This window comes from Castor canadensis, chromosome 3 (assembly GCF_047511655.1).
Source record: "Castor canadensis chromosome 3, mCasCan1.hap1v2, whole genome shotgun sequence".
Taxonomy (NCBI): Eukaryota; Metazoa; Chordata; class Mammalia; order Rodentia; family Castoridae; genus Castor; species Castor canadensis.
In genome coordinates, this window is record NC_133388.1 from 53,253,789 (window position 1) to 53,280,424 (window position 26,636).

General features: G+C 39.4%; 1 non-coding gene across 1 annotated transcript; it reads right to left on the minus strand.

The window, feature by feature from the left end:
* Positions 1–2,796: 2,796 nt before the first annotated feature.
* LOC141422236 (small nucleolar RNA Z39) lies at positions 2,797–2,860 on the minus strand. The gene has a single exon (XR_012446837.1). It is a non-coding gene; the product is annotated as a small nucleolar RNA Z39 (small nucleolar RNA).
* Positions 2,861–26,636: the final 23,776 nt, after the last annotated feature.

Consider the following 26,636-nt stretch of genomic DNA (forward strand, 5'->3'; position numbering starts at 1 on the left):
ACTATTTCTCCAGGTGTGCTTTGAACCTCGATCCTCCTGCTCTCTGCCTCCTGTGAGGATACAGGTCTGAGCCTCCTGCGCCCAGCTGGAGAACATCATGGTAAGTAAAGGTAGCCAGGTTCAGAAGGTGAAAAGCCTCATGTTTTCTCTCAAATGTGGAATATAGACCTGACACAAGTGTAGCAGTAATGAAAAGTAATGCATCACACAGGAGCCAGGGAGTACACAAGAAGGAAGCTGAGGGGAATGTGCTTGATACACTCTCTATACCAGAATGAATATAGAATTTTTAAACTGGTTGAAACAACCATAAGAAAGGGACTAAAATTGAAAGAGGAAATGAAGCAAATTGACCTATAATACATATATACATGGAAGTGCACAGGAAATTCCCTGTATAGCTATTTTAAATAAGCAAAAATGTCATTTATTTTTCTTTTCTTTTGCAAAATCAGAAAAAGGAGGGAGGAACAGGTCCTTTCAGTGGGTGGAGGGGGTTGAAACCACTAGAAGGTGGAAGGAGAGGTGGGGAAAGGGGATAGAGGTGAATATGGTGCAAATACTGTGGACACATGAACATAAATGGAACAAAGATGGCAGTTGAAACTATTCCTCAAAGGGGACGAGGGGGAGAACTCAAGTCTGATGTATTTCATGTGTTATAAGAACCTTTGTAAGGACCATCATTTACCCCTACCCAGCACAACAAAATAATTTTTTTAATTTGAAAAATAAAACATGAATACCAAAAAAAAAAGCATAGTAAAACTCTCCAGTGAAGCTATTTCTTTCTAATTGTATTCTTTCCTTCTAAATGTAGTGAGTCTTGTTTTATGATCCAGAGTTTGTTTCTGAATTAATTAATGATCACCTTGAATGATCTCTATGCACTTTATCTTTTAATTCAATTTAAAGTTACTCAATTAAGCATAAAGCTACTTTCTCATTGGTCTACAATTATAGTGAATGCATTTCTTGGCATAAAGACACAGCCTTTGGAGTTTGAAAGAGCCCCACTGCAAGATTATGTACATAAAATGCCAATTATTTGCTATGTAATTGTGCTTTAAATAATCAAATTAAAATAAACTCTCTGGAAATAAAATGAAATTAAAATGCACTATCTAAATAAGATAGTGAAAATAAAATGATAAGGTTCATATTTAAATCATGTATTTATAAAATGCCATCCTAAAAATTATTATTCTACTAAGCCTCAATTTCAGGTAAAGTGTAATGCCTAAATAAGAGCAGTAATGTAAACTGAAAATGAGAAAAAAGTCAAAAGTAATTTGAAAGCAGAGTTTTATTTTCACATTTGTCTACAATTAGAGTAAATGCATTTTCTGGAATAAAGACAAAGCATTTAGATTTAAAATACCCTGCTGCAAGATTGCATACAGAAAACTCCAATTTCTTTGTGTAGTGGATGAAATAATCAAATGAGAAGAGTTATACTATCTAGAATAAATGAAAATAAAATGTATCACATGAATAAAATCGCATCATATATATTATATAATGTATTAAATTATATTGCATTTATTAATTAAATATTAAAAATCATATTTAAATATTAATATAATATTAATAATATTAATTCATTATATTATATTATATTATAATACATTATATTATTATATAATAACATTATATTATAATGTATATGATTTTATTAATAATATAATATCATTAATAAATATTAACAGATATATTTATTAATAGTATTAATAAATATATTATTAATAATAATATTAATAGAATCGTATACATTATAATATAATATTATAATACATATAATAATATATTATATTAATATATTATACTACTAGAATACATGTAATAATATATTATATAATATTAATATATTATGACACTATTATAATAATATAATTATAATACATTAATATTATAACATTACGATTATAATATTAATATACTATATATAATAATATAATATAATACATATGATGATAATATATATTAACGTATTATTATACTTTTATGATAATATTATTGAGATTATTATATTACATTAATATTATATTATATCATTATATTATGTATAATTTTATATTATTAATATAATAGTATGCTATACTATTAATTATTATATTATATTAATATTAATAATATTATAATACTAATATTATCATATTATAAATAATAGTATATCGATAATACAATAGTAATATTATATTATCGATATACTATTACATTATAGTATATCGATAATATTAATATTATATTATCGATATACTATTATGTTAATAATAGTATATCTATAATATTATTACTATTATATTATCGATATACTATTATATTATTAATATAATATTGTAATATAATATTATTCATACACAATGTTATTAATATAATTATATAATATGATGTGTATTTAATATTTAAATATTGAAATTAATATTAAAAATAAAGACTTAATGAATGAAATATTTATTATATTTATTACATTATATAATCGTGTGTTATAATTCAGTTAAGCGTCAATTTCACATAAAGTATAATGACCAAGTAGCTGTAGTTAATTTAAACTGAAAATGAGAGAGGGTCAAAATACCTTAAAAAGAGACATCACTTCCACATTGGTCTACAATACAGTAAACACATTTTTTGGAATAAAGGTACAGACTTTGGAGTTTAAAGTATCCACACTGCAAGATTACATCCATAAAACTCCAATTATTTATTTCTGCAAGAGTGGATTAAACAAGTAAATTGAAATAGTTATACTTTCTGAATTAAATGAAAATAAAATAGAATTGAAGTAAACAGAGTCATATTTTTAGAAAGCATTTACAGTATCATGACTTCATTCATACTCATTTGCTTCATCATATGCAAAAAGATTTGTATTTAAATCATAAATGTATGAAATAGCATCTTGACAATTATAATTCCATTAGGTTTTATTTTGAGGTGAAGGGTTTTTTTAAACTTTTTTTGAGGTAAAGAGTAATGACTAAAAGCAGTAGTAATTTAAACTGCAACTGAGACACAAGTCAAAAATATTTTCAAAGGAGATCTTCCCTCCTCTCTGGTCTTCGATTATAGTAAATACAATACTTGGCACGAAGGCAAAGCTGCTGGGGTTAAAATATCCCCAGCGCAAGTTACATACATCAAACTCCAGTTGCTATTTATGTAATAATAGATTAAATAATAAAACTAAAATGTTTATACTATCTAGATTTAAATGAAAATAAAATATACCACCTAAATAAAATAAATGGAAATAATAGGATTCACAGTTAAATCATCTATACAATACTATCATGAGAATTATATGAAAATAAAAATACCACCTAAATAAAATAAATGGAAATAAAATAATAGGATTCACAGTTAAATCATCTATACAATACTATCATGAGAATAATAGTTCTATTAATCTTGAAAACAAGAGAGCAGTCCGAAGGACTTTGGAAGAAGATCCTAATGTTGCCAGGTTTCTTCTCCTGGTTTTAAAGTTCAGTAGCAGGATCATTTCAAGGTGGAATCGACCTGCAGACTATTCACTTCCACTTTGACAATGTGGGTACAGTGGGGACATCCAGCTCTTGGGGGCAAGAACTGGGGAAACCACTCAGTCAACAGACATTTCTCACTGGGAGGGGAGGATGTGCTGGGCCAGGGAAATCCCCTGCTGAAAAATAAAACCAAGGTATCCCAGACCCTTTTCCTGGGAAGAACGCAGGAAAGGGAGGCCCTGTCTCCTGAGCTGGTGCTATGCGTGCTTGGGGAACAGAAAAGAAGGGTGACAAGCTCCAGCCATAGTACCTGGTGGAGGCAGAAGAAAAGGAGGCCCCCTTCTTAAGAGCTGGCTCCACAGAGACTTGGTGACTACATCCCCTGGCGGGAAGGCTGCCTCAGGAGCTCCAGCCATGGTTCCTGGTGGAGGAAGGAGAAAAGGGGACCCCCTTCTTAGAAACTTGTTCCACAGAGACTTTGGGAATCCAGCTTCTGATCGTGAAGAAGCTTCAGGAGCTCGGGCTATGGTTCCTGGTGGAGCAAGGAGGAAAGGAGGCCCCCTTCCGCTGGGATGGATCCCCAGAGAATTTGGGGACACAGCCTCTGATGGAAACTTAGTTTCAGGAGACCCACGCGTGTTTCCTCGAGGAGGAGGAGGAATGACATTCCCGGCTCGGGCTATGGTTCCTGGTGGAGCAAGGAGGAAAGGAGGCCCACTTCCGCTGGGATGGATCCCCGGAGAATTTGGGGACACAGCCTCTGATGGAAACTTAGTTTCAGGAGACCCACGCGTGTTTCCTCGAGGAGGAGGAGGAGGAATGGCATTCCCGGCACTAGTAAAGGAGCAGCCGGGCTCCTCTGGGAACGTGTTCCCAGGGAGGGAGTTGTCTTCACGATGTCCAGTGAAATTTTCTGCGGCAGGTGGAGGAATTGACTCCCCTCCACTAACGAAATTGCTTTCTTCATCATGTGGGAAAACCTCCCCTGCTGGAGCGCTATCTTCAGGGGCTCCACACACATCCCCTGGAGGAGGTGGAGCAGGAAAATCAGGCTCTTTTCCCAGACATGGGCTTTTTGGATGGTTTGGGAAACTAGCTTCTGGTGGAAAAAAGTCTTGAGCTCTATACATGGTTTTTGCATCCACTGGGTGCAAGGGACCTCTGAGTGGAGGAACAAAACCAGGGCCCACTGCCTTGCTTTCAACAGGCACATTTGAATTGTGTGCAGGAGGAGCTGGGTCAGTAAGTGGTTGTCCTGACGGAGGGACCATCACCCTTTCCTCCTGTTTGCGTGGGGGACACAGGGACCCATTCTCAGGAGGTGCTCCATGGTGGCCAGTCAACCCATCACAGCTCGAGTCCCCTCTTTCCTTGCCAGTGTGATGCTCCAGTGGATTATCGGGGCTTCTTGAGTCTTTTCCTCCTCCCTGCTGAAGCAAAGGTGGAGGTCTGAGTGGACCTTCCAACACAACAGGAGAGAGGAACACTCTCCTTTCACATGAAGGTTGAGCCACTGGTGAGGGACCACGTGGAAAATGCTCCCTGCCGCATGCTGCATTTGAAACCCCAAATGCATTTGGTCTTCTAAACATTTCAGTTCAAACTCCATTTCCATTACCTTTTGTCTGCTGTTGGCGTTGACTTGCCTAAGATACTGCAGATGTTCTTCAGCATCCCGGGCCTCCAGCCAGTTAAAGTGAGCTTTCTTCTCGTAGGAAATAATCTCCCTTTGGTGATTAAGTTTGGTTCTCTCCAGTTTTTCTTCGAGCTCTCTGGCTCCCTTTTTATAGGTCTGCAGCTGTGCAGTCTTGCGGCTGATGTTTTCTTTTACTTTGGGAAGTTTCTCCTCTGCGTCTTGCTGGCGGTGATCCTCGACCATTAATTTCCTGTAGAATTTCAGTCCTTCTTCAAACACTTCAGGAATGATTGTAGTTGTGTGCCGAAGCTTCTCCTTCTCAATTTCGAACAGTGCATGTTGAGACTGTAAAATGACTTGTTCGCTCTGGACATTTTTAATGCGTTCTGTCAGGTCTTTGCTCGCTCTCTCGACTTCACGCAGCTCAGTGTAAACTTGGTCTCTTTCTCGTACCAGGGATTTTAAAGATGCATTTAACGTCACAGCGAACATCAGGTGCTGCAGAGCTCCTTTGGTCTGAGTATCTAAGTGAGCAGGATTTCCTGGGCTAGGGTTCGTCGCTGTGTCCAAGTCACCGTCATGTGTTCCGTGTTCTTCCAGAATAAAGGCCCAGACTTTCAGCTTTTGAATGCCTTCAGTTAGCCACCTGAGGTGATCGTCTTTGTCTTTTAGAATTCGTGCTGCAGATGTCGCAGGCTCCTCAAGTGTTACTTTGTGTTTATTAAGGTGACTCACTTGTTCCTTCCACACTGCAGCTTCTTGGAGCAGCTGTTTGCAGCTTTCCTCCAGCTGGATATTTCCACTCCGAGCCTGTGCTGTTGAGCCCTTAAGATTCGCTTCACTGACTCGAAATGTGCTTAAGGTTGTTTTGGCTGCTTGAGTGTGAGAGATTTTAGTTCATCTTCTAGGGTCTGTGTGGTTTTTGACATTTCCACATTCAATTCAACTTGTGTATAATGCTTGCATTTCTCTTCTAGCAGCTCCGTTTCCAGCAGGAGTACTTCCTCCAGTTTACACTTGGAGATGTCCAGCTGTCCACAGGCTGCATCTCACTGTTTCTCCACAAGGCTAAGTTTGTCAAGTAGCTCACATTTTTCTTCAATCAGTGTAGAAAGCTTTAGAGCAAGCTGTTTTTCTCTTTGAGCGTAAAGCCGGCTTCTAACCGATTGAAAACTTCTCCACAACAACAATGGGATAGAGAAAAGTCCAATAATAGTCACACACATCACAGTTCCCATGGGAAATCATGGGGCTTTTGCCTCAGTTCTGCAGGGTCTGTTGTCATAACCCTGCCAAATTCCTGCAGGACCAGCCCCAAGTGCATGGGAGGGACAGCTTGGGGCACATCCATAGCTTCAAGGCTGCTTTGGCGGTTGCCAAGGCCAGGCTGAGCCTCGAAAGACAACAAACACTCAAAGTTCTGCCTAGAACACTGACACCAGAGCAGACCACTGCGGAGCTGGGGGTGAGGGGTGCATGGAGTGTTGGGTAACCGCCCCCCAGGGAGATTTACATGGTAGTGGCCAGACCTTGGCCAGGAGTAGACACTGTCTTCCATAAAATGGACAGCGACACCTCAGATGTCCTAAAGCTCATCTAGGCATCCTCATAGATAGAGCCAAAGAAAGTGCTATTCTTTTTTGGGGGGCCGGTTAATGTTGTTTATTCCTGAATCTACACTTAGATTTCATGGTAGAAAAGCCAATTTATTCACACTTAACCTGCCAGGGTTAATTCTTCTTGCACCACAACACAGTTCGTCTGCTTCCATCAGACCGGTTCCACTGGTACTTCATCAAAATGCTGAAGAGAGACTTTCCTTTTTATTATTCTATCTTTCATATTTTCCTCTTATTTTCACTTCATTAGGACATTGCCCAAGCCCTTTGTGGGTATGCTGCGTGAATGTGACTAAGAGCATTGGGGAATGAGAAATAAAACACACACAGAGTATTGACATAAAACAGAAAAGCTGGGGATGGGAGGACTGCATGTTCCTGATGGGAAATGTGAGCGCCTACCTGAGCCAGAATGGTTATTTTATAGGTCAGCACAAAGAAAAGACTCAGGCAAAAATCAAGCTTTAACAATTCTTTGATGCAAGGTGAAAGGAATGAGGTTTAGTGGGCTAATTTTCCTAAGGATATAGAAGCTTAATCACAACACATCAGTTCATCAGTTTGGGAATCATCAAGGCATGCAGACCACCTTATCTAAGGTATTGATTAATGTGGCATCAGGGAGTCTCCTAACAGTTCTGGTACTTTATCTGGTTTTGCATCAGGGGCAGGTATGCAGACACAGCAGGTTGTATTCTTCAAGGAGATGGGAGAACAAAGGTTAAGACACCAGTGCTGGGAAGAATGAGAGTAGGAGAGGCTGTGCAAACTCCTACCATGGAGAAGCTGTGCAAACTCCATTATTTCCCAGTCTAGGGTCCATGCCTGGTCCCCAACAGGAGATATGATTGTACAGGGGGGATTCACTGTGCTAGATCCCAACAGCCTTACATTGTACCTTGCTTAGACCATTCTCACCATCTCCCCCTACCTTCTCTGCCCACTCACATCACTTGCAAGAGGTTTCATCGTTCTCTTTCATGTATGTATATTCCCTCACCTGCACCTCCTTCATTCACTTCCCCCTCCCACAAGTTTCCCGCACACACACTCTATCTATTTTACAATCCTATCTTTCATTTTGAATTCAAAGTCAATGTTCAAAGGGGTTTCCTGATGTGCCCAGCTGTGAGTATACTTTACTTTGTTCAATTCAACCCACTCTATATGGTTTCTTTCCTCTAAATGTATTGAGACTTGTTTTATGATCCAGAATTTGACTCTAGATTAACAATCATCATGAATGAGCTCTGTGACCTTGAAAAGAATTTTCTATCCCACCATTGGGTGGACTGTTCTCTAAGTTGGTGAAACAGCATTGTCAAGTATTTAGAGGATTACCAATTTCTACTTAACAATTCTGAAAAAGGAGTATGAAAATCTCCAACTGCAATTGTGAAGTTGTCTATTTTTCCTTTCACTTGTGCTAGTTTTTACTTATGTGCTTTAAAGCAAAGTGAAAGGGGCCATTTGCATTTAGTTTGTTGCAGTCACTTGATGAACTGACCTCTTTAATGTCATCAAGTGTCCCTCTTTATCTCTTATAATCTGATAATTTTTTCTCTGACATTTATTCTGTGTGATAATAATATAGTCATTCCAGGTTATCTTTGCATGGGACATTGTTTCTAGCATTTTACATTTAGCCTGTCTGTGACTTTATACATGAAATGGGTTCTTGAAGAGAGGCTGTGGCTCTCTCATTTCTTTTTCAATGTGAAAATATCTGCATTTTAACTAGTGTTTTGATCATGCATATTTTTGTTATGTCCTTGCATTTAAATATTCCATCTGTTCGTGTATTTTTTGTCTTATCCACCTGTTCTATAGTCTCCTTATCTGCCATTTTTGGATTAAGTATTTTTAATCATTCCATTTCATCCTCATTTTGGCTTATTGTGTATGTGTCTCTGCCTTTTTTCTGCTTAGTCTCTAAGTTACAATGCACACCATGAACTCATCATTGTGTGTCTTCAAGAAATAGTAAATCGTCTCACATAGAGTTTAGGAATGCTACAACTGTTTATTTCCATCCCTTCCATTTTCCATTCTTTGTTCTCATATTGTCATACATTCTAGAAGCTATGCAACGTATTGTTTTCCCTTTTACCAATCAACTATTGTTGAAGAAATTTAAAGTATGGAGGGAATGTCTTCTATAGTTTACCCTTGATAGCCTGCTTTGTTCCTGTGTGGAAGTGAATTGCCATTTGTTGTCATTTTCCTGCAGCCTGAGGAAGTTCCTTAAATCCTTCTCATAGTGCAGATGTGCTGCCAATGAATTCCCTCAGCTTTGTTTTTTATCAAATGAAAATGATTATGATGAAAAATGAGAATGTTAAAATTATGTTCAAATAATTCAGTATGTGTAATAAATCTTAACATATGCTTTAGACTAGGATCATAAAAATTGTGTTCCACACTATTTACAAGAAATATCCCTAGAACATAATGGCACCAATATGTTCCCAAAGGGAAAATGTTAAGTAAACTGCTTGAGTAATATTAATAAAAGATAAGATACACTGAAAAATCCTCTTAAGAGTAGAGTTTTGTTACATAATGATCAAAGAAAAGATGACACAAAAGAGGAGAATTCTCAAATTTTATTTTATTACATCCTTTATCTTGTATCTTTTGAAATCTTTATTATCATATGCTTGTTGTACTATGGGTACATTTTGACATTTGCAAAAGTGCTTGCAATACATCTTAGTTAAATCACCCCTTCCATCATTCTCTTTTATCCCCCGATACCATTCCTGGAATAGTTTCAACAGGTCTCACTTTTCCATTTTCAGATAGGATCACACAATATTTTCACTATATTCACCCTTCTACACCCTTTCCTTATACGCTCCTCCCACTGGTACCAGCCCCCAGACAGAAAATTGTGAACATTTAAATGCCTGGTAATTTAAATGAAATTTATATATTCAAAGGGGAGTATTAAGGAAACATTTACAAATTTACAATCTTGGTACAGAATTTAAAAGACCTTTCTGGAAAAAAAAAAGCCATCATGAAAATGGGCTGGTAAAGTGACTCAACGTGTAGGCCATGAGTGAAAGCCCCAGTACTGCAAAACAAACAAACAAACAAACAAAACTTAAAAACCTTTTCTGTAGTCATGAGTAGATGAAATAGGCAAAAACTAAAATGATATGGGAATTTGAATGGTATAATGACAATTTTATCGTACACGATCATTGTATAATCTATGCTTATATGACCATAGTCAGTATCACAAGGAAACAAAAATGCACACTGGTACATTTTTAAATCAATGTCTAACTACGGGCCATGGGAATAAAGCTAGAAATTTTAATTAAGCAAACTTGTGGGATGGAGTTCACTTTTAGAAATAAATCTGAAACTTTGGTTGATATGATCGTAATGAAGAAATATCCTTGTTAAGAAATACAACAGATTATTGACAGAAAATGTAAGAAGGACACAGTCAATTTGGAAACAGGAAATGATAAAATAGGAAACAAAGATAGGATGGAAAAGAGTAATGAAGCCAACATTTCCTTCTTTGAAAAGACTAATAGAATAAAGAAATCTCTAGAAAGCTTCAGCCAGAGAAAGAAGAAACAATAAGATATGGTGGAGATTTCGGAAATCTTAAGCAAACCCTATGAACAAAAATATGACAATTGAGATTTCACAGACCCTAGAAAAATGATGACTTCACAAAAGCTGACTCAATACTAGAAAAGCTACTGCATCTATAGCCCATAAACAAATTGAGGTAGAAGATTAGTATCTGCTTCCCTCCTGTTCTTTTACATGAATGAAACCCACTGAATTCTACCAGCACTTTAAGGGACACATATTTTCTAATTTTTTTTTCAATGTTCCCACTGTAGAGGGGAATAAAAGGAAAAGCCCACTCCAGTTCATTTTATAAGGCGAGTATAACCCTGATACCAAAACTCAGAGCAGAATAAGATAAAGACATTGGCCAATCTCAAAAACATGAATACAAAATTCTAAGGAAAATATTGGCAGAGTAATTCAAGCAATACACAAAATCCATCATTGCCAAACTCTGAGACTTTTCTTAGAGTACAAGGAAGACCCACCACAGTGACAAATTAATGGAGAAAATAATGCAATCATTTCAGTAGAAAATAAGGGTTATGTAATTCAAAACTCCCTGTTTTGAATCTGAATGCACCTTTCACTTTATGATGAAAGTCAGTGAACACAGAGATGAATGTAGTAAAATTCGCTTTAAGTGTCTTTTGTAAGTCAAGTCCTTTCTGAGAATTTCCACTAGAAGTATGTAGTATCACCAAGTCTAACCTGCCTATCCTATGCTGCTGTCAGTCACACCAAAATGTAAATAAGAAGGAATGGGGCCTGAACACCTGTGGGGAAGATGCACATACAATTAAGTAAATCTCTTGCAACCCAGAGTTAGGTAAGCACTGCCATTAGAACAAATAATGAGCTATGGTCCCAGAGGAAGGGACAAGTACAGTGGGGGTGGGAAGAGCAGGGAAGCAGGCATCAAGGAGGGGAGCTTTGAGACTTTCTCAAACAAGGAAGTATAGCGAAGCATGAATTTCTCAGAGAAGGAAGTATAGCGATTGATCTAAGAGCATGCAGTCAAAGCTGGGTCCTAGCACACATTAACATTGCATTGGTTGACTGCTCTATGCAGACCCTGTATTGGGTACCCAGAACACATGAAGGATGAGAGTTCCTGCCCTCACAGCAGTCAACAGTTTGGGAGAGACAGATCAACAAGGGTATGTAGCAGAGTGATCAACATAAAACTCGGGGAAATACAGTGGCCTTGTCTTTGGGAGTGCAGACCACCTAAGCTGAGATCTGATGGGGAATGGGATGTAGCTTGGAAGAAAGGAGCACTTTTTTAGAAGGCTGGGGCTAGTGGATGTGAGAGAAACCAGTGACAATTTTCCCCAAGTTTTAGTCATTACAGGCTGAAATACACATTAGACCTAGAAGTGAATGCAGGAAGCGTGGCTGTAAAGAAATGGGACTGTCACATCCACAAGATGTGTTAGGCTTCCATAGCCTAACATCCATCTCCTGCTGTGTAACCAGCTGTAGTAGTGTCATTCTACCACTAGAGGGAGAAGGGGGATAATCGTTTTCCCAGAAGACATCTGCCTTGTGGACTGGAGTGAGTGGTTGGTCTCTCTGGTTCTGTGGCAGTTTTCTCTTTCTGATTTGTTTCATGCTGATTTTCTCAGGAGAAGACTTAAAGGAAATTACAGAGTGATGGTTAAGACAAGAACGTTGTTAGGGCCATGGTCCTCAAAATGTGGTCCCTGGAATCCTGAGGGTCATTGAGGACCTTTCATTGGGTCCAGGAAGTGAAACTATTTCCAGGCTACTAGCAAGAAGATTTCCCCTTTCCCATGTTGATATCTACACCAGTGAGGCAAAGTGATGGTGATTAAAAGCTGGCGCCTTGGCACCAGTCAATACACTGGCCCAAAGTAGTTGTGTTCATTAGCATCACACGTGCAGAAAGAAAACCACACCAGTTTCAGCTACAAATAGACCTGACAATTCAGTAAAACTTAATTGTGTTGTATCTTGACCCTTCAATGCATGCCCTTTTAATATTCAGTGTCACAAAATGAGTATGTATAGAGCATCTGCTGAATATCAAAGTAGGATGTCATCTAGAAAAGAACTCCTCCTACCACCTGAATGAGATTCCCTTTTCAGAAAACATCATTTTTATTGAAACAAGCAAAATGACTGGCAGACAAGTTATGGTTTTACAGTCTTAAGGGGTTTTTGTTTGTTTATTTTTGGTGGTACTAGGATTGAACTCAGGGCCTCATGTGTGCTCAGCAGGCACCATACCACTTGAACTACTCAACCAGCCCCTTTGCACTGGTGATTTTTGAGACAGGGTCTTGCTTTATGCCCTGACTGGCCGGGTCAAGATGCTCTTATTTGTGCTCTGCAGTGTAGCTAGGAAGACAGGCGCACAACACCATGACGGGCCACTCATTGAGATGGAGCTCACAGACTTTTGGCATAGGTTGGCCTCTAACTGCAATCCTCCTGGTCTCAACTTCTGGAGTAGCTAGTATTACAGGCTTGAGTCACTTTGCCCAGCCTAGTCTTAAGTTTTAGAAGTATCCTCAAAAAATAAAGTGAGCTTATCCCTCTAAAGGAACCAGCTCAACAGTATTTGTGCCACTGGTAAAATTTGGACATTCCAGCAAAAATTAGAAATCTGAAAAACTTTCATCTGTCACAATGAGCTTCAACAGTTCTCCATGTTTGAGTCAGGCATGGTGCCACAGGCTGAGGCAGCAGGATAATGAGTTCAAGAGCAGACTGGGCTCTATAGTGAGACCCTGCCTCAAATAAAGTTCTTCACTTTTAAAAAGTTTCCCCAGGGGAGGGCGAAGGAAGGAGATTAAAGTGAGGGTGTTAGGTTGATATACTTCATATACCTATATGAAATAGAACAAAGAAACCTCTTGCAATTGTTGTAAGCACAATGGGGAAGAGGTTGAGGGGGAGAGACAGTGGGGTGCTCTAAACAATGTACAATATAAGCCTATTGTCACTATGACTACCCCACTGTCTAATGAATATATCCTAATAAAAAAATTTTAAAGTTTCTCCATTAATGTGGTAGCAATATTAAATAATTTGCTCTTTTCGTACGTAAAATGAAGTGTGTCATAGTTTTGTATAACTCAGAGAACTATTAATTTGCTGTATGCATGAGTGTAAGTTCTATTCAACATTCAATGTAAGGGATGGATTTTAATAAAGCAGAGTAAAAAGGTTCATTGATAGGGTCTCAGATTCCATATTTTTACTAATCTTTAAGAAACTAACATTTTGGGAGTTTGGTGTAGTATAAAAGGCAACTAGTCACAAGACTGTCTCAAAATCTACTGTAATAGCCCCTCTTTTTCCAACTGCTGCTTTGTGTGAGATGGGAGTTTTCTTCATGTACTTCAACCAAAACAATATATTACAATAGATTGAATGCAGAAGCAGATAGGAGGCTCTGCCAACCACTAACCATGAACTCTGTCATGTTCAGAAATCTCATCTATGGAAGTGGGTGTCTTGATTTGTTTCCTTATTTGTTACAAATTCATATGACTTCCCTCCCTTGTCTACAAATTCTCTTGAAAACAAAAACTCTTGACCAGGACAGTTTTACTAGGCTACCTATGTTTTGCTAATAGCAATATGATAATGCCACCTAATATTGTAAATATTTGTGCTAATGCTGTATATACTGTCTGTTCAAATTCCCCGGGGGAGGGCTGGTGGAATGGCTCAAGTGGTAGAATGTCTGCCTAGCAAGCATGAAACCCTGAGTTCAAACTCCAGTCCTACCAAAAAGAAAAAAATCTCCCAAGGGAAATGTGGTCAAGGCAGTATTTATCCATAGTCAAGTTACAGACAACAGAAATCTAACTAAAACTCTGGCTGTACAATTCAAGGTCATTTGCTGCTGTTACACTGCTTGTTCTGGAAAGCTCCACCAGGCAGTTAGAAGGGGAAAGAAGAAATTAAAAAGTCCAAATAAGTTTGCATTTGACAAAGGCCAAATCTCCCTCTCTGATGAAGGTGGGATTCTTGTGTGTGGTAGAATATGGGTCAAAACTACATACAATCAATTGAGATCCTTTGTTCAAGACACAGGAGCTATAAGACTCCTTCCAGTGGTGTCCTCCAGGGGGCGATAGAGTTCTTAATCTTGCTCCCACAAGGAGAGAAGTATTTTGGTGCTGGTGTGAGGTCTTGGGCTTCAGCATGGCTTGGTCTTCCCCCTATCCGTTTGTTTAATCTGTTTTCCAGTATACAGGCAGAACAAAACCAAAAGCGGAGATATGTATACAGTCAAAATCTCTTAAATCTCTTAGGATTTAAGAGTAGTTTATAGATTCTGTCATTAAGTGGTTCTTTCCTTTCATTCTGCTTTTTCCCTTTGACACAACTCCTCCATAAAGAGTTGATGACATAACAGTACTAACATCCCTATGGCCTTTTTCAAATTCCAACATATTTTGCCAATCATTGTGTCCCCGGAGCTTCAGGCAGAGCATACCTCTGAGGGGACAGTAGAGCAGGTATCAGGGGCCTGAGGTGCCTGCCTCTGGCAAACAGTGTTGTTAAAAGGCAATGCGCCTCTTACCTTAGACTGTTGGGCAATGAGCTGGTAGATTGAGAGGAAAACCACCTCATCTGCTTCCCCAGGATGAACTCCATCTTCCACATGAAGAGGGGGCACCAGAAACCACTGCTCTTCAGACACAGGAGCCAGAGTTTCTGATTTAGTCGGTTTAGGGTGGGGCACGGAATGTGTATTTCTACCAAGTTCTGGACAGATGCTACTGGTTTGGAGACTCTACTGTAAGAACTGTTTTAACTCGTGCCAAGTGTTTGCAAAACTGTTTCACATCCTGGTTGCTGGATGGGTGGCATCCATGTCCATGAAAAACCCCACTTCTTATGAGCAGCCTGAATAGGAATATGTGACATGTCCAAGGTCACACGGACAGAAATTTGGTATAGTCTGAAATAGGCCAGGGGTCCTCCGATCCTAATCAAGGGTGGTTCCTAAGATTAGTTGTCTTTTGTAACTTTTTAAAAGTAGTACAAAGGGGTGATTGGCAATTGTTGTTTGGGAAATGCCTAAGAACTAATGCCAGGGATTGCCCTCAAATCCATAACTATGAAAGTTAACACATCACAACTACTTTACCGGCAGGGTCCCAGGGTTTTTTAGTCTCTGTAAACCTACAGCAGTCTACCATGGTGTTTCCTTCTCACTAGGTGTTCACAAACACAGGTTCAGCTGAGCTGTTTGCCTAGCATGATCTAAGGAAGCAACAAGGAAAGAAGAATTTTCCTGATTTTAATCTATGACACGGTGCAGATAAAAAATATCCTTTAGTATACCTAAGATTCTCAAGGAAGAAGCACATAAAATATGTAATTTTAGCTCTTTAGAATTGTATGTCTTAATACTGTTGGATTTCCAAAGATAGTGAATTGCAACCTAATTTAACAACAACAAAAAAATGTTGATGTTTTCTCTGAGTAAACAACTCTGCTGGAGCCATAAATAAGATTTGGTCCTTGACTTAGAGGAATTTATTGCATAGCGAGAGGAAGCAGAACATTCAAAACTAACTGCTAGTGTTAAGCCAGGGCAGTGTGACCCTGCTGAAATGGAAGTCCGAGTGCACAGCGAGGGAGACAGGAGAGAAGTCAGTTTTCTCTTGAGAGAATGAATGAAGGAATGGAAGTGGATCCTCTAAAAGTAGAAGGATCTTGCCTGCTAAACAATCTTGCAGGCTGAGAAAACCACATGGGAAAAGACACAGTTGAGCACGGAGCTCACTCTGGAGCAGCTACTTTACCATGCAGACTGGGCAGGGCTCAGAAGTGCAGTGTGAGTGTGTCATCAAGAACTTGAGAGCAGTTCTGAACCTGGAGAGACTGCATTCAAGCTGTACTGCAGAGAAGGTGGCTGTGGCAGGGACAGTCAGGGAGACATGTGGAGGGGTCAACATGAGGCCAGTGAGGAGATGGAGACCGGCAAGGAAAATACTTCCAAAGTTTACTTGAATGAGAGGGTGGTGGGTTTGGGTTGTAAACTTTTTTTTTTAATTATGTTTTTTATTTCTGTGGTGCTGGGGATTGAAGTCAGGGCCTCATGCTTTCCTATTTCTGCTTTTGTTTGTTTTTCAGGTAGTGTCTCATGATAACTTTGTCTAGGCTGGTTTTGGATGGAGATCCTTCTATCTCCACCTCCTGAATAGCTGGGATTACAGGTGTGAGCTACCATGCCTAATCTGTAAACCTAGTTTTGAATCTGCTTTCACTTCCTAACCCTGTAAGGTTAGGCTGCAGAACCTGATTCTCTTTGGGCTATAGTTTTCTCACCTGTTGAAAGGAGAAGGTTAGTCCCAGCTAGCATCCTGCCTACCCTTAATGTTCTGTGATTCTGAGGATTGTAGTCGCCATCTGCTTTCTGCAAATCTAACTCTGGATGGCAGAAGTCACTTCCCTACCCTTCAAATTTGCTAAAATGAATTTGGGTCTCTTTGATGAAACTAAATGCAACCAAAGTTCCCATTGATCTGGCCATGGTTTAGGGCAGGATAGAGAGGATGGACTTATTGTGTTAGAACTTAAAATTCCAACCTGCTTTATTTGAAACTTATTCCCACTACACCAACTTTTCAAGCATGAAAAGTGAAAACTTATCTTGCTGAGTTTACAAACTTAGGGAACAGGAAGCATGTTTCCAGCTCTGAAAATGTGGTGGGTTACTTTGTATAAACACTAGGGTTTTGCACTAGGGGTTTTGCAGATTTCATGACTATAACTGGAAATCTCAGGGAACCGATGAATCATATAACACATCATTCCAACCGGAAAGCAAATGTATCCTACTGTTCGAGTTTATCTCAAACATTTAGGGAAATCTAAGAGAGCTGGAGGAACCCTTCACCCCAGCCCAGTGTAGGATGTGATGGTCCAGCAAAGACTATGGCCAAAAGACCAGAGCCTTTTGTTCTTTCCTGGGGGTGGGAAGGATGTGGGAAACAATGATCTGGCCATGGAGAAGATTCAAGGGAGACAAAATGAATCACCGCTGTCTGCCAGGAAACACCAGGAGTTCCCTAAATGGAGCGGAGTCCTGTACCTGAGGTGGGTGAGGTCACACAGGAATTGGTGGGGGAGACAGAGACTGGAGAAGAGGGACTTTCCAGCACAACTGGCTCACATCCATGGTGAAGGAACAAACCAAAAGAGATAGGAGCTTTCTGTAGCCCTGAGTTTCGAAAAAGATCACTCTGGGGTTGACTCTCTGTGATGTTCCTTTGGGAGGTCTTTTTCCTGAGTGGCCTCTAGTGACTTCCTCATCAGCTGCCCTGTGTCCTCCAGTGTCACCATGTGCAACGTCATCTGCATAAAAATGTGGAGAATGTGACCAACTCTTCTGCCCATGAGCTCCCTACCAACAGCCTGGGAACACTCATTGCCGCCCTGGACAGGAAGGTCCTGGGATGGGCTCCGGAGGGTTCTCAGGCACATTCTGCTGTTCCAAACCCCACAGCATGGGATCTGAGTTGCATTCTCTCTTGTCTTGTGCTCCTTTAATCACTTACTTCTTAGGGCATCCTTTCACCAAAATCTCTTTATTTACTTGTGTCTTCTTTAGTGGTTCTAAGTGAACTCTTTTTTTATAAATATTTTTTTTAATTAAGGACATTTTCAAAGATACACATAAGTCAGAGAGCATAGTATGATGAACCCACACCACGTTTTTAGGGGGAGGCAATACTGGGGCTTGAACTCAGGGTCTCACATTTGCTAGGCAGGCGCTCTAATACTTGAGCCATGCCTTCAGTCCACCACTTTGATCAACTGATCAATGTTTTGACAAATTTGTTCTACTTATGTCCTGTCCATTTTTTCCTAGGGATATTAAAGCAAATCCCAAATGTTTCAGTTCATCTGTAAAAACTTCAAAATACATTGCTACCACATAAGGGTTTTTTTTTAACATAGTAGTATTACTATTGTATGTAACAGAATTATTGACTCTTTCATATTATATAATATCCAATGTACTACTTTCTTTAGTTGTCTAAACATGTCTCTTTTAAAGTGGGTTTTTGGAGATCCACATAAGATCTACACATAGCACATTAGTTCCTATCTTTTTTCCCCAGGCCATTCAATTGAGAAAGAAACCAGGTCATAGGTTTAGAATTTCCCATACTTCCGACTTGGCTTATTGCATTCTTGTGGTGTTTTTCGCAAAAAGCTATCATTCTTTTAATCAGGAAATGGTATTTAAAGACCACCATCTCTGTTCAAGAGGTATTCTTGCTACTGTCATTGTTTTGTTTTTGTTGTTTTTTTAAAGAGTAAACAGTTAGAAACTATGCATATTTGAAAATGAGAAAAACTGAGCTCCAAATGATATTTCCCATCTAAGTATATGCAAGGTTTTACTTATTTCTGTTTACTTGTTTGCAAGAAGTATCTTGTTTTTCTTATGCTGAAAAGCTTGTTTCTCTGATATTAGTGTATTTTCTTATTAAGTTTAACTTACAACACAGTTGTAGCTTAAAATAATAGGAAATATATTATTTACAATAAGACTACTGAATTAAATTAAAATTTCTTTGCAGTAATTTCATGAAAGCACTATCTTCTCTTATGTGTCTTGGGATATTAATTACAGTCCCTTTTTGTATTGATATTTTCTTTCATTCCTTTTTTGCTTCTGTTTACTCTTCAGGCTTTCTCACATATCTGGTGAACCTTAGCTGTTACTTCAAATAGAAGTGATACCAAAACATCTGTATTACTAGTAACTGTGAGGTTACTGAGTAAGAGGATAAAAATCAAGCAAGTCCAGTAAAACTCCCCAAATGTCACATTTATATTGGAAATATCAGTGTGAACTCATGTTCTCGCTTAAGTAAATAAAAAATGCATATTTCATTGCTCTGTTCCTTGAAAAGGCCTAGACGAAATGACAACTCGTTAGTAATGAACTCAAAACACATACAGTTGCTATCTCTAAATGCTCCTCCTTACCAAAAGGAACCAGAACCCAATGAGCATGTGCCTGATTCTAAGTCTAGGGCAAGAAATTAAAAGGTGAGTCTGGAACATTGTTTTATATCAAAAAAAAAAAAAGAGAGAGAGAGAGAGAGGGCAAGAAGGAAAGAAAGAAAAGAAAAGAAACAAGAAGTCCTCTTGAAACAAATGAGATCCATCAAAAGAACTCAAGAGCCACCTTTAAGAGGCTTCAACTGGCCAGAGATGGGATCACTTTAGCATGAAAACAAACCTATTTCTAAAAATCTGTAAGTTTGGAGGTGGCTAGGATACTCAGTCATCACTCAAAGTTGTAATGAAAAGGGAATCTCAAGGTTGTGTTCCCCTTTTCCTCTATGTACTACCTTTCAGAGTAACTAAAATATTTATAGAAGAAAGTTCTTTACAGAATAATTCAACTAATAAGTGTAGACGGAATGTCAGAATTAGAAATTTATCATTGAATTTCATTCATCCCCAGTGAAATAATGGATCTAGACAATAAGGATCAGGGATGGCTGAGGCAATTAGGTGAAAAGCTGACAAAAAACTTCATGATGGTGCCAGGTGCTGGTGGCTCATGCCTGTAATCCTAGCTACTCAGGAAGAACTGGAAGAGTGTGGTTCAGAGACAGCCTGGGCAAATAGTTTGTGAGACCCTATCTTAAAAAAATCACAAAAAAAGGGCTGGTGGTATGACTCAAGATGTAGGCCCTGTGTTCAAACCCCAGTACCGCACAAAAACAAAACAAAACAAAACAAAAAACTTCATGATTTGAACCCACTGATCAATTTCAATATTGTGCAAACTACAAGGACTGGACCACAGGATGATGTCTTGCAACAGGAAAACCACAGCACCACTTAGAAAGTATGCTTACCTGAAAAGACTCAACCCAAATCTTACCAGGCCAGTAGGTTTAACTGTCAATTTACACAAAAGAAGAGGAATACATTGTCAACGAAACCACCAGGAAGAAGCAATAAAACAAACTCTAAGACATTCTACAAGCCAAATAGCCCAATTTCCTTTTTCTTTTTTCTGTTTTTAAATTCATTTATTCATATGTGCATATATTGTTTGGGTCATTTCTCCCCCCCTGCCCCTCCGCCCCCTTCCTCTCCCCACCACTTCCAAGCAGGACCTGTTCTACCCTTTTCTCCAATTTTGTTGAAGAGTAGACATAAGCAATAACAAGAAAGACAAAGCATTTTTGCTAGTTGAGATAAGGATAGCTATACAGAGAGATTCCTAGCATTGCTTCCATGCACAAGTGTGTTACAACCCAAATTGAGTCATCTCTACTGGACCTCTTCACTATTTCCCGGTCACCTTCCCATATTGACCTCTGTTGTTTTAAGGTTATTGTATTGCTTCCTCTGCAGTAGGCACATCAAACACTTTCAAGTTTTGGGTTTCCTACCTATCCTATTCCTCCAGTATATGCTCTCCATTTCTTTACAAAATGTCATAAAAAAATGGAAGGATGGATTTTTAGTACATGAAAGATACGTAAGAGATGTAAAAACCAAATCCAATATGTAGACTTTGAATCCTGACTTACACAAACCTACTTGTTCAAGTAGTAGGCAAGATGTTCAAAATGCATCTTTGAAATAACTAGGGATATGCAAATGCAGGTTTAATATTCAATTTACTGTCCTAATGGCATGACTACCATTTAAAAAAATCATTCCTCCCAGTAAAACATAAATGCATATTAAAATTATTATAGATGAATAAATCTAGGATTTGCTTTTTAGGAAAAAAAAGGAAGGGGGTGGGGGGGAAATACAGGAAGGAGAATAGATTTTTTTTTAAATGGCAAACTGCTAATAAGTTATTGAAACAGGGTAATATGTTCATATTGTTCACATGAGTTCATTATACTATGCTTTCTACTTCTAAGTTTGAAAATGTCACTCAGGAGGCTGAAAGAATAGAATCATGAGTTCAAAGCCAGCCTAGGCACTACATAGCAAAACCATGTCTCAAACAAACAAAAAAATCAGCCGGGCGCTGGTGGCTAGTGCCTATAATCCCAGATGCTTGGAAGACTAAGACAGGGATGATTTCCATTCAAGGCATCCTGGTTAAATAGTTTGAGAGATCACTATCTCCAAAACAACCAGAGTGGAATGGACTGGAGGTATGGCTCAAGCAGTACAGACTGCTTTGCAAGTGTCTGCTTGCTTTGCAAGCTCAAAGCCCTAAGATCAAGTCCAATTCCCATTTTTAAAAAGTCTATTATTAAAGCATTTCAAAAATGAAAAGCTAGGTTCCTGATGAATAATTAAAATTTAAATTACCTATTAATAGGTATAGTTTAAAAACAATAGGAAAAAAATCAACCTTGGTGAATATGGTATAAGAAAAAAAATAAACCGGAAATTTCCCAAGAAAATTTAATCCAGGAAAATTACCTGATGAATTATCTATCTTCTCTATAAATTCATTTCCCTCTGTAATGTCTCTGTGAATTTTCTAGAACCCAAGCACCTCTCTTCCATATGATTCTGGTAACATGCTCACAAATTCCCATTTTTTGAGCCTTTTTTTTGCATGTCTCATGCCATGATGAAATTTCCCCATGATTAATATGGTTTAATTTGTGTTTCGCCAGTCTGTTTCACATGGTTATATGCTAGATTTATTTTTCCTCCCTCACTGAAGGAGGCACCCGGGTAGTGTTTTCCACACTTGGGGTTGGGCATAACTCATTACTTCCAAGCTGCCTTGGTACTTTCTTCACTGGTGGATACTGGCTTTGTCACTCAGTCCCAACTTGGGGGTCTATTTCTCCCCCAAGCCTATAATCCACCGTCTCCTTACATTGGTGAGCATAAGCAAAAACGAACATTTCAGTTTCTGAAACCTAGCTCATTTCACTACACAGCTAACAACCAACCAATTCAAGAATTTCAACTCTTCCCCAGTACAGACAACTTCTCTTCATAGGCGAAGGCCAAGGGAATAAGTGAGCCTTGTGCTCTGCCCTCAAGGTCAGCAGATTGAATGTGGCCTTGTGTGTGCTGTGAATGTACAGTACATGACATCATGCATATTCAGTGGGCTTTGCCACCCGCCCAAGTCTCGCTGATGATCAAAATGTCTTCTTTGACCAAGGCACGTCTCTTTGACTTTTGAAAGTATTTTACTATTCTGGTACTTCTACCACCTTCTCTGTCTTTGCCATGATTCTTTCCTCCCCCTCACTTGCTCCTTTTGCTTTTTCCTCTCCTCTCCATTCTTCTTTTCCACTTTCCCCTTTTCCCCTCTCCTGCTTCCCTGTGCTTACCCACCCTCCCCTCCTTTCCCCTTTCCTTCCTCTACCTTCTCTTCCTCTCTCCCTTTCCAGTCTCCATAAATCAGACTAATAGTGGTACTTGACCTCAACTATCAGTTTTAGGAGGATAAATTTAAACTTATACCACTTTCACATAAATTCTAATCCTTCATCTCCAACACACAACTAGATATTTATATTCGGATATCCTATTCACAAATCCTAAAAACCCTGACAATCTCCCAAGGAGATTCCTTCCTATTTTCTTTGACTTTCTGAATGACACCGCAGGTCTCCAGGCAGCCCAGATGGAACACTGTGGCTGTCCTTGTTCTTCCCCTAAAGGTGCTAATGAGCCAGACAGTGGATTCTGAATTTTGTCCTTTAACCTTTGGAGCACATCCTAGCCCACTCCCAGCCCCACCCCCCTAGATGGTTGTTTCTCAAACATTGTTCTTCTACAAATATCTAACTAAACCTTCTGTTGAATGACAAAAATTGCAACTATTTAGTTTAAAGATCTTAATTGGATTTATTGTTTTCCTGTTTATTTTTGGCAGTGCTGGGACTTGAACTCAGGGCCTCAGTCTTGGTAGGCAGGATCTCTATCACTTGAGCCAATCCTAGCCTTTTTTGCATTAGATATTTTTCGGACAGAGTTTCACTCTTTTTGCCCACGCTGGCATTAGATCATGATCCTCCAACTTGTGCCTTCCTCATAACTAGAATTACAACTGTGCATCACCACATCTGGGTTACTTAATAACTTTTTGCCTGGGCTGGTTTAGAGCCACAATCTTCCCAATCTCTGCCTCCCCATAGCTGGGATTAAAGTTGTGTGCCACCATGCCCAGACCATTGGCTTTATTTTTGATCCTAGAATTGGGCAAAACTTTATCTCACAAAATAGAATAGGTGGTCCCATGGGCTGAGCAAAGAGATTGGCTTTATGGATTCCTAAGGGCTGAAAAACACAGAAGAAAGACAACAATTGAATTGATGATTTCAAAGTTACTCTCCTTGTAAGAGAAGGGTAAGGGCAAAGAGACAAAACAACAAAACAATAACTGACTGGTGAACATCAGGCTACCTTTTTTATGTAGAGGGAACTTCATTTTTGGGGAAATTTGGCTAGAATCTTTTCTGAGTTCTCAGAAGGTCAGACAATAACTTAGTTTCCTTTTCACAAAGTGGAGTTTTAGCACAAGTGACTCCATTTTTATTTTACTGTAGTTCATTGGGAACCAGAACATTGGGAACCAGATTAATCCAAAACAATGGCCGCCTGTGATGATGTTTATTTAACACCTCTCTGCAGGAACCCACATTCTCAGCCTGGCATTTGACATATTCATAATCCCACCTGATCAGTCCAACTTTCTCTCCGTCCGGGAGAGTTCCTTCCTGGCTCTGTGTATGCAGTTTTCATTTCCTGTCTGAAACTTTGTGCTTTCACTTCCACTCAGCATGCTATCTGCCTCCTCGCCAACTGCCTATAACTTATCAATTCTCCCAGTCCCTGTGAAAGTCCCCTCCCTTTAGAGGGGACTTATTGTGAAATGTCTGGAAGTCTGGTTTTGCTTTAAAATAACCTGGTGGGCAGTGTAAAAGTGTCTGAGAGATAGAAATGAGGCAGAATTGGGCATATGTTAATAGGTTGGATATACAAAATTTCATTATTTTGCTATCTCCTCTTTTGTATGTGTTTGAAATCTTCCATAACATAAGCATAAAAATAAAAATAAAGTAGAAGAAATTAGACTATGTTATGAACTATGAAGTCTAGGCCAGCAGGACTGATCGTTGGTGAGGTAAAATTCCAGAAGGATGGCAGGGAAGAGGAAGCTGATGGCCTCATAATTTCCTATAAAATTGAATTCACAAGGGTGAGAATTGATGCCAGTTCCATTTATCACTGCACCAGAGTATGAAGTGTTCCTAGTCCTCCATAGTATTTCTGGACTGAATTTATTGACTGACTAGATGGTCTATGAGCTAAGGTTGAGCTGAGAATAGCGAATCCATTCTGTGAGAGAAGAGGAAAAAGGTCATGTTTCTCTCGGGCTCTAAATTTTCTCACAGTGAACCTCAAAATTTCCAATAAAGACATTGGATGGTTCAAGGACTCATTGGGTGCTTCTCATGTTTCATGTGTGGCCAGCACAGAACAGAGACATCTCTGACCTCTGGTGCTTCTACAGTAGAGGAGGTAGAGACAGGGACACCATGGTCCAGAGATCAATACAAAGCAAGGTGCTTAGTGTCATGGGAGTACAGAGGACACTGTATGGACTCTAGAAGCCAAGGAGGCTTCCCAGAGCTGAGACCTGAAGGTTAAATGGGGGTTGACTTCATAAGAGGGAATGGAAAACTTCTAGAAAAGAGTCTGGAGAAGAGAAGAACAAATGAAAGAAGTTGCTCTGGGTGGGTCATGGAACAAGATGGGGCGGAGGTGGTTGTGAAGGCTCAAAACATAATACTAGACAAAAAGGCAGGAGCCAGATCCTGCTCAGTCTTGTAGATCCTTTTAAGGGACGTGTACCCTAAAGAGCAACAGCAGCCAGACACTGGTGGCTCACACCTATAATCCTAGCTACTCAGGAGGCAGAGATCATCACGGTTCAAAGCCAGCCCAGGCGAATAGTTCACAACACCTTATCTTGAAGAAACCCTTCACAAAATAGGGCTGGTGGAGTGGCTCAAGGTAAAGGTCCTGACTTCAAATCCCAGTACCACAAAAGAAAAAAGGAGCAGCAGGAGCAGTTATGGTCATGCACACCTGTAATCCCAAAACCAGGGAGGCTGAGGCAGGAGGATTGTGAGTTTGAAGCCAAATGCAATAGAAAGACATTGAAAGTTTTAGAGTAGCATCTTAGAAAGATCACTCTGGCTAGAGGGCTGAGAATGTCTCGGAGAACAGGAAGAATGGAGCCTGGAGGCAGCAAGAAGAGTTAGAAATCTGTTGTAATCAGTTCAGGGAGGGGTGGTGCTGGCTTGACCTATGAGTAGAGTGGGATGTTTAAATTTCAGGGTGAATGGCAAGGGCCCTTCTTTAAATCAGGGAATGAGGGACTGCAGTAATAAAATAGGGATCTATTGGTGTGAACCTCGCTCTAATGCAAGGTAGCCTTATTTGGGGGGAAATGTGGAGACAGGGAAAGAAAGAAGAAAGGTGTCCTGAGAATGAGGGGACCAGGTTCCAATCCTTTTTTTTGGTGGTACTGGAGTTTGAACTCAGGGCCTCACGCTTGCTAGACAGGTGCTTTTACCATTTGAGCCACTCTGCCAGCCCCAGATTGTAATCTCAAAGTGCTGTTCTGATAGCCTCACTAACTCTGTCTTCTTATATGTAAGTTCTTCCACTCTTTAGCCCATTGTTTCCACTGATTTTTGGGAAGACTTCATGATTCTTGACTGAAAGCTCAGCTTTGTGGGTGAGGCGTCCTGTCAAACTCCACGCCGTCTGTTGGAAAGAAGCGAGAGTTGTGCTGTGACCTGCATTCCTGCCTGCTGTCAGGAGCAGGAAGGGCAAGCCATGTCACCAGACAGGGAACTGTAATGATTGTCTATTGGGTGCTGATATTCACCATTCCTTCCTAAGGTCATCAGCCACCTGTTGCCCTGTCTCTGCTCTAATTTGGCCAGGACAGTGGGACTATGACCTTTGCTCCCTGCCTGTTGGCCCAAGCCTCTTCCTGCTCAGGGCTTATCCAGCATTCAGGGGCAAAACCACCCAAATCTGCTCCCACCTTTCCAGCAGCTTCATGCTATCGGTTTCCTCTCCAAGCCAACCTCCTCAACATCTGCTCTTGATTCCTACCAGATTCTCAATGTAGTTTTTTTTTTTCTTTTTTATTGTTTTAGTTTTAAGCAAAGTTATTGCTAGACATTTCAGGGAAATTACAGCTTGTCCTGTTAGCTCTCTGTATTTGTAGACTCCACAACTGAGATTTAGCCAACTGCAGATTAAAACTTTGGGGAGGAGGGAATTGTGAACATTCATAGA